General features: G+C 35.6%; 1 pseudogene; it reads left to right on the forward strand.

The window, feature by feature from the left end:
* Positions 1-17,422, forward strand: part of LOC103194670 — a 68,528-nt pseudogene that overhangs the window by 24,777 nt on the left and 26,329 nt on the right.

A 17,422-nucleotide genomic window follows, 5' to 3' on the forward strand; every position in this document is an offset into this window, starting at 1 on the left:
CAGAAGGGACCTTTGTCTGGAGAAGGATGTTATGCTTGGTAGGGTGGAGGGTCGACGAAAGGGGGGGAGGCCTTCAAGGAGATGGATTGATACGGTGGCTGCTATGATGGGCTCAAGTATAGCAGGGATTGTGGGGCTGGCGCGGGATTGGGCAGTGTTTCGTTCTGCTGTGCATGGGGTTGCTATGAGTCAGAGGCGACTCGACGGCACTTAACAACAACAGGTTCATCCATATTGTGAGGTGTTTCACAAATTCATCATTATTTTTAACATTGTATAGTATTCCAATGATGGGCTCTGGTATAGCAAGAATAGTGAGACAGGCATGGACTGGGCAGTGTTTCATTCTAGTTGTACATAGGGTTGGTACATATTCCTCCATCCTTTGATTTTTAGCTTATTTTTGTCCTTGTGTCTAAGATATCTCTCTTGTAGGTGGTATTTTGATGGATCATGTTTTCATATCCACTCTAGTATTCCTTGTCTCTTGACTGCTTTACTTAACCCATTTACATCCAATTGTAACTATAAATATAAATGAATTTACTACTGTGATTTTGCTTTATTGTGTGTGTGTTTGCGTTTGGTGTTGATGGTTTCTTCAGTCCATATATTTTTCTGTTCGGGGTTCATTTTGTTTAGGGATTTTGTTACCATTTTCTTCATCGCTATTGTTTTAGTGTTTATTGAAACTTTATGATTTTCTTTTTTATTTTGGTGAGGAACTTATTAACTTTCTTTGAGGTTACCCTATAATTTATTATTATCTTCCCAAGTATAAATCAGTCTGTTCTATATTGATATTGTCTTTTAATTTAAAAAAAATGTAATTTAGCTCAAAGTTTACAGAGAAAATTCATTTTCCATACTGCATTCATACACATTTTCTCTCACAACATTAACTGCAATTCCCCACAATGCAAAAGCTCTCTCACCACTTCTTCCCTGTAGTTACTTTTTCACATCTTCATATTGTCTTATCTTCCTCTCCTTTTGGAACTTCTATAATTACATTATTTATTTCCTCTTTTTGCTTTGTACTTAGCATTATTTAAAACTTGACAGCTATGTTTCCCTATTTTAATCTTGTAGATTTATTTTATTTTTGATACTTCTAAATCTGGGTTGGTTTCTGAGTGATGTTGTTGTAAACTTAATCTCCCTTTATTGTCTGCCATTGTTGGTTGTCTGTCCAAAGGACTTCCTTTAGCATTTCTTGTAAGGTTTTTCTGGTTTTAAAAAATTCCTTTAAATTTTGTTTATCTTAAAATGTCCTCATTTCACCACTCTATTGGAGGGACAAATTTATTTGATATTTAATTTTTGGTTGGCACTTTTTTTTCCTTCAGTATTTTATATATCTGATCCCATTACCTTCTCTTCCACATGGCTTCTCCTGAGACATTAGAGTTTAGTTTTATTTTTTTTTTCCTTTGTAGGTGACTTTGTTTCCCAAAGCTGCTTTCAGGATTTTTTCTTTGTCTTTGGTTTGGAATGTTTGATTATGATATGTCATGGTGATTTTTCTTTTGGGCTCTGTGATAGTTGGAACTGTGTGTCAACTTGGCTGGACCACAATTCTGTGTGGTTTAAGCAATTGTGATGTGGGTTGTTCGAATGAAGGGATCAGATGTATATGTTTTGAGCAGCCTATCCATTGAAAGGTAGGTTCCTAGGGGTGTGTCCTGCTTCCAGTAAATTTATGGACATCCTGGGAAAAGAGACACTCTTCTGTGGATCAGGATTCTGTTGTGCTGCCTACAACTGTCCATGAGCAAACAATCACCATTCAGCCTGGAGATCTTGGATTTGTCATTCGTTGGAGTCAACAGCCAGTATACTGCCTGCCAACCCTGAGTTCCTCAGCCCCTGCAGCTGCGTGAGTCAGGAAAAGCCTCTAGCTTGATGTTTCATCCAACAACTTTGGACTTGCCAGCTTCTATAAGTGTGTGAGCCATTTTTCTAAGATAAATTTCCCTTTTTCTCTATATGTAAGCTTTACCTGTTTTGTTTCTCTAGAGAACCTAGTCTAATAGAGAGTCTATTCTGTTTTGGAGTGTGTTGAGATTCTTGAATACATATCTTCTGTCTTTCATGACATTAGAGAAGTGTTGTTCCAACAAATCCTTGACAATGTGCTTGGTGGTTTTTTTGTTGTTGTTGTTGTTGTTTTTTTGTTTTTTTGTTTTTTTTTTTTGTGTGTGTATGTGTATGTGTCTTCTTGTCCTGGAATTACAATAACATATCTTCACAATCCTTTTGATGATGTCCCACATACTTCTCTGGCTTTCTTCATTCCCACCCCCCCCCGGTTCTTTTTTTCTCTTAATGCTAACAAATTAGTATTAAGATATTTGTCTTCATTCTCACTAATTCTGTCTTCCATTATTTCAATTCTGCTTCTTTATCCTTCCAACATGTTATCTATTTCTGAAATTTTTAATATCAATCTTCTGGATTTCTATTTGTTGTTTTTGTATGGTTTCTAATTTTCCATTTACTTTGTCATTTTGTTCTTTTATTGGTTTTTTGTTTTGTTTTGTTTTAATTCTTCTAGAGTTATGTCTGTGTTTTCCTTGATTTAGTTTGTGGTTTCCTTGAGCTTTCTCTCAATTCATTGAAGATTCCTAAATATAAATCTTTTGAATTCTTTATCAGATAGTTCCAATAGCATTTCTTCCTCCAGAAAATTTTTTTGCCAGATATTTCAATCACTTGTTTGAGAATTCTTGTCTTTTTTTTTTAATGTGATTTGAAGTTGTCTTTTTTTTTTTTTTTTTTCTGAGACATTGTAGTATTATTGTATTAATTGGTTTATTGTTTGTTGCTTTGCTTCACCCTGATTTTTTGTTTTATTTTGTTTTAATGTATCTTGCAACAAGATCCCTAGTTACTCTTTTCCCTAGTTACTCTTACCTTGCCACACTAGGACACTCACCACCTGTATCTGGGTGGATTTGGTAGTGGGTGGGAGTGTAGGTGTGAATTTCTGATCACTGATCATTCAGAGCATCTCTGGACAGGCTGGTCATGTTCTGGCCACTGTCTGACATTAATCCAGTACTACTAGAGCAAATTGTGGCACTCACTCAGGGGGTGAGATGGCAGGAGAAGTGAGTATGGCTGGGTAAGGTTGCGAGCTCCCAAATTTTGGTTGCTCGATCACCGATGATATTGGTGCAATCCTGGGCAAATGATCAGAACACTGCTATTATCAGAACACTGCTTACAATAATTCATATAGGCTGCTCTGTGCTGCTTGGAAGCTTCATTCAGTCTCTTTCTCTCATCAGTATTTCCTTTCTTTAATCTTTCCTTTCTAGCTCTGGTTTCCAGGATTGTTATACATAGCTGTTTCACTTGGTGTCTATGATCTGCATCGTATATCTTCCTAGTCTGCCTTCTTGGACCTTTCTAAAACATTTTTTTTTTCCCCTCTCTGCTTTCAATTTAAATAACTTTTATTTATCTGTCATCAAAATCATGAATCCTTTCTTCCAACACTTAAATATATTGTTGTGCCATTCTTGGAAATTATCTCTTCAATTATTGTTCTTTTCAACTTTAAAGTTTCTTTTTAGTTCTTTTTTGTAATTTCTATTTTTTCCTCTCATCCCATCTTTTGCATTATCATCATTATATTTCCCTTTAATTATGTAATAATGACTTATTTTAATTCTTAGAACATAGTTAGAATAACTTCTTTGAAGTCTTTGCCAAATTTGACAACTGAACTCACTGAGAGTCAATTTCTATTGACTGTGTTTGTTTTGTTTTATTTCTTTTTTTTTCCCCTGAGCTTAGGCATATTTTCCTTTTTCTCATTACATGCTACCAATTTTTTAGAAGTACTGGACATTCTTAACTAATGCATGATAACAATCCAACTGACATTCCTTCCCCAAAATATGTGGGATTATTGTATTTATTATTTGATTTTCTGTTTGGTAATTTCACTCACTTTAAACTCTTATGATGTATGATTAATTGATGAACTTATTTTTATTTCCTAACTTTAATTTTAATATTTTTAAAAATATATTTTATTTTAAAAAAATGGCTACTGGTTTTTATGGTTAGATAAATCCTAATCCTAATTAAATTGTCACTTCACATGAACTAAGTAAATAAGTTGAGATTGGCCAAAGATAAAAAGACTACAATTCTCTACTTCTTATCAGAATTCTAGTAGCTTTTTGTAAATAAATAGTTATTAATTTGTTATTTTTTATTTGCCTTTAGTTGGTTTCCAAAGTCATGAAATGGTTATTTTAGACAAGTTCCCTAGTTTCCTACTTGTTTTTTGAGGGAAAATTATATTTCTTTTTGTTTTAAAAAATGTATGTGTAAGTAGGTTAATTTGATAGTAGAATGAAGGTAGCTTTCACAATTTACATCAGATTTCACAATGGTAGATAATTATGAAGTATTTAAAATTATATTGAATTTACATGTATCTTGAGTAATACTGTAAGTGTTCAATATATAGCTGAGTATGAGAAAGTTAAGTTAAAAAGGTAAAGGTAAACATGAAGGTAAACATTTATACATCAGAGAAGAAGAAGGAAACAAAAGTAAAGGATTAGGTAAATGGGAAATTTTAAAGGGATTCCAAACAATATTTTGAGTTGGTGGCCTTGGTGGTGCAATGGTGAAGTACTCACTTGCTAACAGAAAGTTCAGCAGTTCAAACCCACCAGCTACCCCATGGAAGAAAGACCCGATGATCTGCTCCCATAAAGATTATAGCCTGGAAATCTTATGAAGCAGTTCTCTTTTGTTCTATTAGGTTGCTATGAGTTGGAATCAACCAAACAGCACATAACAACTATCCTTTGGTGAATTTTAGCCTATTTGACCACTGCACCTCACCAAATTCCAACATTGCCTAATTCCAAGAGACAAGCCCTAAAATACCTCCTAAATATGAGTGACATACAGAGCCTCTTTATTTAATTATTTTCAACCAAACCGTAAACTCCAAATCTTGAAACACAAGTAGATTAAGTATAAAATGAATCTGATGAGAAGGTGCTCAATTGCTGGAGATGGTGAAGAACAACAATAAAAATCAGTTTGGAGGCTTAAAGTGAGTGGGATGGACTTAGTCCATGAAGGATCTATGCTTAAATCTACCACTTTGAGTATGTGTAATACTGAGCAATTCAGTTGGCCTACATAAGCCTCATTTTTTTTTCATAGAAAATGTAAAGAATATTATCTAGTTCATACAATCTTTGCAAAAAGCTAAAGAAATGAATTTTAAGGTGTTTATCTTGTTCCATGTTAAGACCTCAGTGTGTGATAACTCTATTTTTCCAGAGACATGTACATCATTCTTTATTTGTTAGATTGTTAAAATCTTGGAGAGAAGTACTGTGACATTCAGAAAGAAATGTCATTTATGAACACATGGGACATGGAAAAACTTCAAACAGTAGACAAAATACTTGGATTCTTTAGTGATATACATTTCCCTCTAGAAACTCACATGCTAGAAACACTCATAACTTTTGTAGTTTATCTAAGTCTTACTCATCACATCGCATGCAACTGCCGTTGAGTCAGATCTGACCCATAGCTTACTACAGGATGGCAAAACATTTGTAGCCCATAAGTATAGTGGAATCTTGAAATTTCCTTGCAAAATACTTCACTAAGATATAAATAATTGAATCAATGTTTTGCTGTTCTTGGTGACAGAGGATATAGAAGAAAGAAGAAAGAAGAAATGTGCAAATGATATAGCACTTATCCTAGACAGCAGTTACAAAATCCATTTTTCATGAATGCATATGGAACAGTATGATAAAAATATTCATTGTTTTACCCAATATTGTAGAAATACTATTCTGCTCAAATAAATGATATAAACAAAATATTTGTAAAAAAATATTTTAACACTGTGTTTTTGTGGAAAACATCATGCCCAATGTTATCTTCCATTCCAACAATGTAAATAATTTAATTTGGGTTCTTTGTAATAGTCCTTAATGCCTTAACAGAGCTATATTTCTCCAAAAACAACAAAAAAAAATTAAGAAAAACTACTAAATTAAGCCTTTAGTTTTGACTCTTCTCTCATTTACACATTTATACTCTCATGAAATATAGGTCAGTTGATAGATATCAAAGCTGATTTTTTCAAATTAAAAAATGCACATATTTGCATATTTAATTAATTGACTTAATTTTTGATACAGTTTTATAATTACAGATTTTATTATTGTGGAGTTATCTTCTCTCTTGCTTTAAGCACATTCTTTAAAATTAATCTCTTTTGTTATAGTACCATGGAATACTTTTCTAAGGCAAATTTAAAGGTACAAGCTGACTTAAGCTTATTTACTACTTTACTTCCTGCATTCAACAGTATGCAGCAAAGATTCTGCAATGGAATCTTTTACTATTTTGCTATCAAACATCCACCTTTTTTATTTTATGTTGTTGTTATGTGCCGTCAAGTTGGACCAGACTCATAGCGACACTTCCTAGGGTTTCTGAGGCAGTATCACTACAGAAGTAGATTGTCCAACATTCCTTCTGTGGAGTGGCTGATGGGTTTGAACTGCCAGCCTTCTGGTTAGCAGTCAAGTGCCTTAGGCACTACGCCATCAGAGCTTCTCTTTTATTTTATAGAAATCTCCTATTGTTTGTAATATTAATGAGATAGAGTCTTCCTTTCCAATATAGAAACTGAAGGTGGATGTTCCTTTGTCTCTACACTTACTGGCAGAAGCATTTAGACCTTGTTGAGTCAATCATACACACTTACCAAGGTTTTTGTTTTGTTTTGTTTTTGTTTTTGTTTTTATTATAGAGAAAGCAATGAAAATATGAGCTAGAGTGTGTTCTTGGTTTTCATGAAGGCAGTAATGGAGATAGCAGCAAAATCCTGGCCCAACTACTCTTGCTAAAACATTAAGGAACACTTGATTCTTGTTGTCTAAGCTTCTCACCAATTCCAAGTTCTTAACATAAATCAATTTTTAACTTATTAGCCAGAATTAGTTTCTGTTTAAAAACTAAAGCTAAGACAAACAAAAAAGTTAGATGATAAGTGTCTCTAAAAATATTACATGCCCATTGAAAACACTGACTCATTCATAATATTGGTTGTGTAGCTTCATGCATTTATCCACTCATGTATTCAAACAATTTAATTCATTCATTTATTGAGTATCACTATGATTTGGTGAAAATAACAAGGATTTTGCAATTAGACAGATCTAGATTTAAATCCTAACCTCAACAGTTAATACATAATTTTGAGTAACACATGATATAAACAAATAATTCAATTAGTATCTCACTCTATAGGAAAAAGAGTAAATAGAGGTCAGAATTGTTATTGTTAGGTGCCGTTGTCAGCTCTGACTCATAGCAACCCTATGTACAAAAGAACAAAACACTGACCAGTTTTGCACCATCCTCATAATCCTTGCCATGCTTGAGACCATCATTGCATCCACTGTGTCAATCCATCATGTTGAGAGCCTTCAGATTTTATGCTGACCCTTTACCAAGCATGATATCTTTCTGTGGTGAATGGTCCCTTCTGACATGAGCAAAGTAAATGAGATGAAGTCTAGCTGTTCTCATTTCTAAAGAACATTCAGACTCAACTTCTTCCAGGACATATTTGTTTGTTTTTCTGGCAGTCCGTGGTATTTTCAGTATTTTTTTCTCAACATCGCAATTCAAAAGCATCAACTCTTCTTTGGTCTTCCTCATCCATTGTCCAGTTTTCACACACATATGAGGTGATTGAAAATATCATGGCTTTGGTTAGGCACACTATATTGTTCAGTGACATCTTTGTTCTTTAGCACTTTCAAGAAGAGATTTGAATATGCATTACGAGCTCTGCCTTTAGGCAACTGTAATCTAGGGTAAACAACACACACACTATCTGATATTATTGGTTTCATCTATAAAAGGAAATGTTGTCCAGGACAATTTCTAAGTCTCATTTCAGTTATAAATAAATAAATAAATAAATAAATCTGTAATTGCCACAAAATCCAATTTCATGTATAATAGCTATGATTATATTTTTCAATCTTTCCCTGTGTGCATTTGCACACATACTAGTGGTTTTATATACTTTATATGATTCATTTTTTTTTATGTCAATCCTAGAAAGGTTTCACTATAATGGAATTTTCTGGAAGAAGCCATTTTATTCAGAGACATAAGCAATTTACAAGGCCCACAAGCCTTCCATCTTCTGGGCATATCAACCATGATTCTCTGAGCAAGCTGTTCTTTCTGCCTAGAACTGTACTTCACTTTGCATTTTGTTCTCAGCTACTCATCTTGCAAGTTTAAGTTTAAATTTTATTTTCTCAGGGAAATCTTCCTAAACTACTCCTATCCTCTTGTCCAAACTTTGGTTAGTGTTCTCAGAATAGACAGTTGCAGCATGCTCCACTTCAATTGTGCAGCACTCATGACAACTGTAACTAAATATTTTAATCATTACTCAATTAAACTTCATGAAAGCAGAGTCTTGTTCTTAGTCATATCTCTAGGAACTTGTGCTGTGACAGGTCCACAGTGGGTACCTGATAGATATTGAATTAGAGCAATTAAAATTGTAACCAAAATGTAAGTATAGATGTCTGATTTTAACTTCCAGCTTGCTCTATTCAATAGTTCTGACCATATAGTTTCATAAATATATCCTTTGAAGTAAACCGTTGGCAATATTTTCCATGATTCTGGATCAAGGTCTATATTATTCCCTAGGAATCACATATTACATATCTTGGCCAGCATCTAAAATGCAGCTGTCTTCACTGTTCTCTCTCAGTGGCAAGCTCATCCATCTTTTGATGATTTGGACAGTTTTCAATGGCTCTTCTTTAGATAATTGATGACAGCATAACATTTAAGGATACCCTAGGGATATGAGCCAAGTCATGGGAACAATTCCAGGCTCTATAACTCTAAAAGAAACTCTCTAAGGGTAGACTTCATAACTCCCAAGAACTGGGGAATGACAATGACACTTAGACTAGGATGAATTGATATATAGAAATGAAAGCCAGCATAAATCATTCCTTTATGAGAAAATGAATACCAGTGTCAAAGAAAAAATGCATTTATAAATAACTGAAAGTACTAAATAATGTGTAAGCTTCTCAAATCTTTGTTAACAACTATAGAATCTCATATTTTGTAGCTACTTAGTAATGTTGCTGAATTGTAGATTGACCTAAATGCTCATATTTAGCAAAGCCATTTTTCTATTGTATATCCCATATCAATTGACAATTTCTGATTTTCTGAAATTCATATTTAATACATTCCATGTTCTAATTATTCATGAAAGTTTGCAGCTGTTTTTTCCCATTTTGAATCATGACCCATCACCAAATTGTTGTTGTTGTTGTTGTTATGTGCCGTCGAGTTGGACCCGACTCATAGCGACCCCTCCTTGGGTTTCTGAGAAAATATCACTATGGAAGTAGATTGCCCCATCTTCCTTCCAAGGTGTTAGCAGTCAAGTGCCTTAGGCACTACACTACCAGATGTCATTAAGGTCAACTCTGTTTTGAAGAGATAGCTCTTCCCCAGCCATATTTTGAGTGTCATCCAACCTGAGGGGCTTATCTTCTGGCAGCATATCAGATAATGCTTCACTGCTATTCATAAGGTTTCAGTGACTTTTTTTTTTCTCCCCCAAAAGAGGATTTCCCGTTTATCTTATTCTAGAAGCTCTGCTGAAACCCTTCCACCATGGTTGACCCTGTTAGTATTTGAAATACCAGTGGCATACACTCCAGTCTAACTGCACTACACAAGCCACCACAGTATGATAAACTGACAGATGCCAAAAAATATTGATATTCTAGGATTAGTGAGCTGAAATGGACTGGTATTGGCCATTTTGAATCAGAAAATCATGTAGTCTACTATTCCAGGAATGACAAATTGAAGACGAATAGTGTCACATTCATTGTTAAAAAGAACGCTTCAAGATCTATCCTGAAGTAAAATGCTGTCAGTGATAGGATAATATCCATACACCTACAGGGAGGACAAATTAATAGAACTATTACTCAAATTTACACACCAATTGCTGAAGCAAAGATGAAGAAATTGAAGATTTTTCTAACTTCTGTAGTCTGACACTGACCAAACATGCAATCGAGACATGGATAATTGCTGGTGATTGGAATGTGAAAGTTGCAAACAAAGAAGCATTAGTTGCTGGCAAATATGGCCCTAGTGATACAAATGATGCTTGAGATTGCATGATAGGATTTTGTAAGACCAATGACTTTTTTGTTGTGTCTTAGTCTTCTAGGACTGCTATAACAGGAATACCACAAGTGGAGGTTTAACAACAGAATTACTCTCTTACAGTTTAGGTTAAAAGTCTGAGTTCAGAGTGCCGGCTATAGAGGAAGACTTTCTCTTTCTATGTCTCTTGTCTTCAGTCCCAGGACAATGACCCTAGGTCCAAAGGACACGCTGCTTCTGACGCTTCTTTCCTGGTGGTAGTAGGTCCCCTCTCTCTGCTCCTTTATTTCTTCTTTATCTCTTGCAAGATAAAAGGTGTTGCAGGCCACATCCAAGGGAAAATCCTCTTACATGGGATCTGGCTGTGATGGGACTAAAGTGTTACAACCCAGCCTTAATCTTAATCCTTTTACATTTGATCAGTTTATCACATCAGATCACATCATTGGGTATTGTTACATATCTACCACATTACAATATTACATAACTTCTAAACCACTGAAAATCATTACCCAGCCAAGTTGACAAAAATTTTGAGGGGACACATTTTAATCAATGATATAGTGCCAGTACCTTTCTTCAACAAAATAAATGGTAACTATATACATGGACCTTGTCATATTGAATACACAGGAATCAAATAGATTACATCTGTGGAAGGAAGCAATAAAACCCCAAAACCAAACTCACTGCCATCAAGTCAATTCTGATTCATAGCGAAACCCTTTAGGTTTCCAGCACAGTAAATCTTTATGGAAGTAGATTGCCCAGTCTTCCTTGTGTGGATTGGCTGGTGGGTTTGAACTGCCAACCTTGTGTTTAGCAGTCAAATACCTTAGGCACTACACCAGGAAGGAAGCAATGGAAAAACTCAGAATCATCAGTCAAAACAAGGCCAGGAGCTGACTGTGGAACAGATCATCAATTGTTCATAGGAAAGTTCAAATTGAAGCTGAAGAAAATTAAAACAAGTCCATGACAGCCAATATACAACCTTGATTATATCTGAATTTGAAGAATAGATTGGATGCATTGAACACCAAAGACAAAAACCAGATGAGTTGTGGGAAGACATCAGGAACATTATACATGAACAAAGCAAAAGGTCATTTAAAAGACAGAAAAAGAAGAAATGACCAAAATGGATGCAAAATACTCTGAAACTTCCTCTCAAATGGAGAGTAGCTGAAGTGAATTCAAGAACTAAAGAAAGAGCTGAACAGGAGATTTTCAAAGGGCAGCTGAAGAAGAAAAACTTAAGTAATATAAATAAATATGCAAAGACCTGGAATTGGAAAACAAAAAGGAAAGAACATGTTTGGTATTTCTGAAGCTGAAATAACTGAAGAAAAAATTCAAGCCCTGAATTGCAATATTGAAGGATTCTATGGGAAAAATATTGAACAATGCAGGAAGCATCAAAAGAAGTAAGAAGATGCTACTCAAAGCAATCTATATATTTAATGCAATCCTAATCCATATCCCATCATCATTCTTTAAGTACATGGAAACACTAATCACTAATTTTATATGGATGAGAATAATACCTCTGATAAGCAAAGCACTAGAAGAAGAACAACAAAATAAGAGATCTCACAAACCCAGAACTCAAATCCTACTACACAGCCACCATAGTCAAAACAGACTGGTATTGGTACAAAGACAGACACAAAGACCAGTGGAACAGAACAGAGAACCCAGAAATCAGGCCATGGACCTCTGATCAGTTGATGTTTGACAAAGGGCCAAAATCCATTAAATGGAGGAAGAGATAGTCTCTTTAACAAATGATGCTGGCAAAACTGTATATCCATTTGCAGAAAAACAAAACAAGTTCCATACCTCAAACCATACACAAAAACTTACACCAGATAGATCAAAAATGTTAATTTGAAACATAATACTATAAAATTCATAGAAGAAAAAATATGGAGAAACTTAGGGACCCTAATTTATGACATAAGTAAATAAATGTTCTGGTTACCGAGTGCTGTTATGACAGAAATATACCACAAATGGGATGGCCTTAATAAATAGGAGTTTATTCTCTTACAGTTTGGAGGATTTAAGTCTGAGTTCAAAGTGCTAGGCTCTAGGGGCTGTGTGAAAGTCTTTCAACCTTGGGCTTCAGCTCTGCTTTCTGCTCCCAGCCCACTAAAGCTAGAGGCATTCACTCAGCCAGCTACTAGATGTTGAGGCTGACAAACCCAAGGTCAACAAGTAAAAGACACAGTTGTGATGTTACCAAACCATACTGCAGGTCATTTATTCAAGTCCCCAGATCAGCAGAGCATCATGGGCAGGCTGCTGAACATGCAGGGTTCAAGCATGCCATAAGCTAGAGAACATTCCCAAAGCTGTTTCTTATATATGGAAACAGACCACATACCCAAAGCAGCTATTCAGTTGCTCCAATAGATTCCACCATTGAGTTGTTACCAATCTCACCATGAGGAATAACTACATTCAGCTGTCCAACCACTCAACCAGGCCAGCCACATTGACACACAAACTTAACCACCACAATAGCCTATCAATCATAACCAAATATGCACAAACAGCCGAAGATAAACTAGGTGACTGGGATCTTCTAAAAAATAAATTTTTACATGCTTCAAAAGACTTCTTCAAAGGAGTAAAAGAGAATCTACAAATTGGGGAAAACATATTCTGCTATGACATACCTGACAAGAGACTTACCTCTAAAATTTATAGAAAAACTCCAATACCTCAACATTAAAAAGACAAACATTCTCATTTAAAAATGGGTGGAAAACATGAACAGACATATCACCAAAGAAAATATTCAGGCAGCCAACAAACACATGAAGAAACATTTACAATCATTAGCCATTATCAAAACCAAAACCAAACTCACTGCTGTAGAGTCAGATATGACTCATAATGACCCCTCCTTGGGTTTCCAAGGCAGTATCACTACGGAAGTACATTGCCCAATCTTCCTTCTGAGGAGTGGCTGGTGGGTTTGAACCTGCAGCCTTCTGGTTAGCAGTAAAATGTTTTAGGCGCTAAGCCACCAGAACTCCTCATTAGCCATTAGAGAGATGCAAAGCAAAACATCAATGATATACCATCTCATCTCAGCACTAATAGCAAAGTTCAATGAGACAGAAAATAACAAGTGTTGGAGAGGCTGTGGAGAGATTGGGATTCTCATACACTGCTGGTGGAACTATAAAATGATACAACCACTGTGGAAATTAGTATGGTGATTCCTTAAAAAGTTGGAATTAAGACTTTTGGGAAGATGGCAGAATAGGTAGACAATCTACACAGACCCTCTTCAACAACAACAAAAAAAAAAAAAATTGACAGAGATACAGAAGATAATCCTGGAGCCCTGAGCTTTGAAAGGACGTGTACAGAAGTGGATTAGGCACCAACTAGTAGAACAATCTGGACAAAAAAAGTGAGTTAGGAGATGGTTGAAGCAATGAACTGTCAGCTACTCTGATGGGACCAACAGCCTGAATATGTCCAAGTGGTGTTAGAACATGAGAGTTGACTTAAAGGTCAGCCCTGGTCACCAACGGCTGCAGGAATGACCACACTGGTCCTGACTAGGAAGGGAAACAGCAAGGAGGGAGACAATCTGAGTTATGGACTTTCAGCTGTCTGGAGGGCACAGGCATTTTCATTGTTTGCAAGCAGTGGCCATTTTGGATATTTAAAGTGACCAAGGGTGCTTTTGTTGTTGTTGTTATGTGCCGTCGAGTCAGCCCTGACTCATAGCGACCCCTCCTTGGGTTTCCGAGGCAGTATTACTACGGAAGTAGGATTGCCCAACCTTCCTTCCGAGGAGTGGCTGGTGAGCCACTGGTGAGCAGGCAAGTGTCTTAGCCACTATGCTACCAGAGCAGCCATTTCAAATATTTACAAACAGTGACCATTCTGGATATTTAAAGTGACTGATGGTGCAGCCATTTTGAATGTTTACAAGCCATGGCCATTTTGGATTTTAAAGTGACAATGTTATCATTTGGATTCTGGGGATGTGAAAATAGGTTCCGTTTGCCAAGAACAGCAGGGATATATGGGAGGCAGATAATGGGAAGGGAGACAGGTGGTGACTGTAAAAGTGCTGCCAACTAACGAATAGAGGAGTACAGCACCATACCCTGCTTATGTAGATAACATAGAAACAAAACAAAGAAAAAAAATCATGGGCACATCACTCCAACATACATTCACCAATTAAATATAAACACAAAAATGTCACAATGCCTTGGAAAAAATAGAGCATCACAGTCCAGCAAGATAAAGCAGGAGAAACAAGTGGACCAAGATACAGACCCAAAACACATCTCAGAGGAAGATGCAACATTGGAACTTCCTGATAAGAAATTCAAAAGAATTATACGTAGGCACCTTCAAATTACTGAGAGACAGATCAAGGAAAACACTGACAAAATTGAGAAAAATATAGAGAAAACTCTGGAAAAATTTTGAAAGACAATACAAGAACAAAATGACAAAATAAATGAAAAATTAGAAATGATACAAAAACCTTCAGACAAAAATCCAGAAGATTAACACTATTTTTTCAGAAATAGATAACACATTGAACATAAAAAGAAGTAGAACTGAATCAATGAAAGAGAGAAATAGTGAAATTGAAGACAAATACCTCAATACTTCTTTGGAAAAGGACCAAACCAAAAAAGATAAAAATAAAGTGAAGAAAACCAAAGGTTCATGTGGTATATCATCAAAAGGAATAACCTATGTGTAATCAGAATTCCAGAACAGGAAGAGACAAATAAAATCACAGAAAAAAATTGTTGAAGATTTGTTGGAAGAGAATTTTCCTGGTATGATGAAAGATGAGAATATATCCACTCAAGAAGTCTAATGAACCCCAAACGGGATGTTGTTGTTGTTATGTGCCATCAAGTCTGACCCGACTCACTGCGACCCCTCCTTGGGTTTTCAAGGCAGTATCCCTATAGAAGTAGATTGCCCAACCTTCTTTCTGAGGAATGGCTGGTGGGTTTGAACTGCCAGCCTTCTGGTAAGCAGCCAAGTGCCTTAGGCACTACACTACCAGACCTCCTAAAACAGGATAGACATCAAAAGAAAATCACCAAGACATATTATCCTCAAACTCACCAAAACCAAACATAAAGAAAGAATCCTGAAAGCAGCACAGTAAAAACAAACAGTTACTGACAAGGGGCAACCAATAAGACTAAGCCAGGTTTCTTGGCAGAAACCATGTAGGAGAAAAGACAATGGGATGGTGTATATAAAACCATGTAATAGGAAAATTTACAACTAAGAATTATATACCAAGGAAAATTGTCCCTCAAATAGGATGGTGAAATTAGGAAATTTCCAGATAAGTATAAGTTAAGGGGATTTGTTAAAACCAGACAAACCTTATAAGAGATGCTAAAGGGAGTCCTTTGGACAGAGAACCAACAACAGTAAACAACAACTAGCCATTAACACACTTGATGACATAACCCAGAAACCAACTCAGTTATAGAAGTATCCAAAGTAAAATAAGCTTACAAGATTGTAAACAGGGAACTAGAAACATCAATTGGCAAATGAGGGCACGTACAAACCAAAAAGAGGGAAAAAATTGTGTAGTTACAGAACTTCTAAATGGTAGGGAAGTCAAGACAACTATAAGATAAAATGGACTGTTCTAAAATTGTGAAGAAAATGATAAATCACAGGCTAACCTCAAAGAAAAATGATAAACCTTTACATCAAAATAAGAAAGATGACCAACACAAATATTTAGCAAATACTAAAACAATAGCAAAGAAGGAATTGATAGCATGATTCATAAACAAAACGAGGTCAGCACACCTAATTATATGGAACAAAGAAATCAACACCATGAAAAAGTACATAACAAAATGACATCAACAAATTCATACTTGTCAATAATTACATATCTGACAAGAGACTTATCTCTAAAGTTCATGGAAAAATCCAACACCTCAACAACAAAGGAAATAACAATCCAATAAAAAAAATCAGTAGAAGACATGAATAGACACTTCACCAAAGAGGATATTCAGGCAGCCAGCAAATACATAAGGAAATGCTCACAATCATTAGCCATCAGAGAGATGCAAATCAAGGCAACATAGAGATACTATCTCACCTGAGCACTGATAGCAAAGTTCAACAAGACAGAAAATAATAAATTCTGCAGAGGACGTGGAGAGATTGGGACTCTCATACACTGCTGGTGGGACTGTAAAATGATACAACCACTGAGGAAAACAGTATGGCAATTCCTTAAAAAGTTGGAATTAGAAATACCATTTGACCCAGCAATCCTTACTAGGTATAGATTACTAGGTATAGTTCCTAAAGAAGTGAGAGCCAGGAAAAGAACAGATATATCCATACCCATGTTCATTGCAGCACTATTTACAATGGCAAAAAGATGGAAACAACCTACATTCCCATCCACAGAAGAATGGATAACCAAACAACGGAACATGCACACAATGGAATATTATGCAACACTAAATCATAATGTAGAATCTGTAAAAAACTGCATAACATGGATGAACTTGGAGGACATTATGCTGAGTGAAATAATTCAATCACAGAAAGACAAATATAGTATTAGTTCATTACTGTAAAGTCAAGGAAAGTTTTATATATGGAAGGAAATTTTCTTTGTTAGTTAGCAGGGATGGGAGTGAAGGGGAAGGAACACTGCAAAGAAAAAGAAAATGCATTGACCCACCATCACTTTAGTTTTGTGTATTTCACTGCACATAAATTTTATTTCAATAAAATGCATTTTAAGAAAAAAGAGAGTTGGAATTAGAAATACCATTAGAACCCAGAATCCCATTACTAGGTATATATCCTAAAGACATGATAGCCAGCACATGAACAGATATATGCACGCCCATGTTCACAGCAGCACTATTTACAATAGCAAACAGATTGAATCATCCTGTGTGCCCATCAACAGAATGGATAACCAAACTATGGTACATACACACAATGAAATATTGTACAACACTAGGAGAGTTCCGGCAAGATGGCAGACTAGGCAGAAGGATTGCACAAACCCTCTTCAACAAAGAAAAGGGAAACCAATTAACACAGACACAGAAGATAATCTTGGACCCCTGAGCCTTGAAGGGAAGGATACAGAATTGGACTAAAC

This window comes from Orycteropus afer, unplaced genomic scaffold (genome assembly GCF_000298275.1).
Source record: "Orycteropus afer afer isolate SDZICR_OR568_19922 unplaced genomic scaffold, OryAfe1.0 scaffold00004, whole genome shotgun sequence".
Classification (NCBI taxonomy): domain Eukaryota; kingdom Metazoa; phylum Chordata; class Mammalia; order Tubulidentata; family Orycteropodidae; genus Orycteropus; species Orycteropus afer.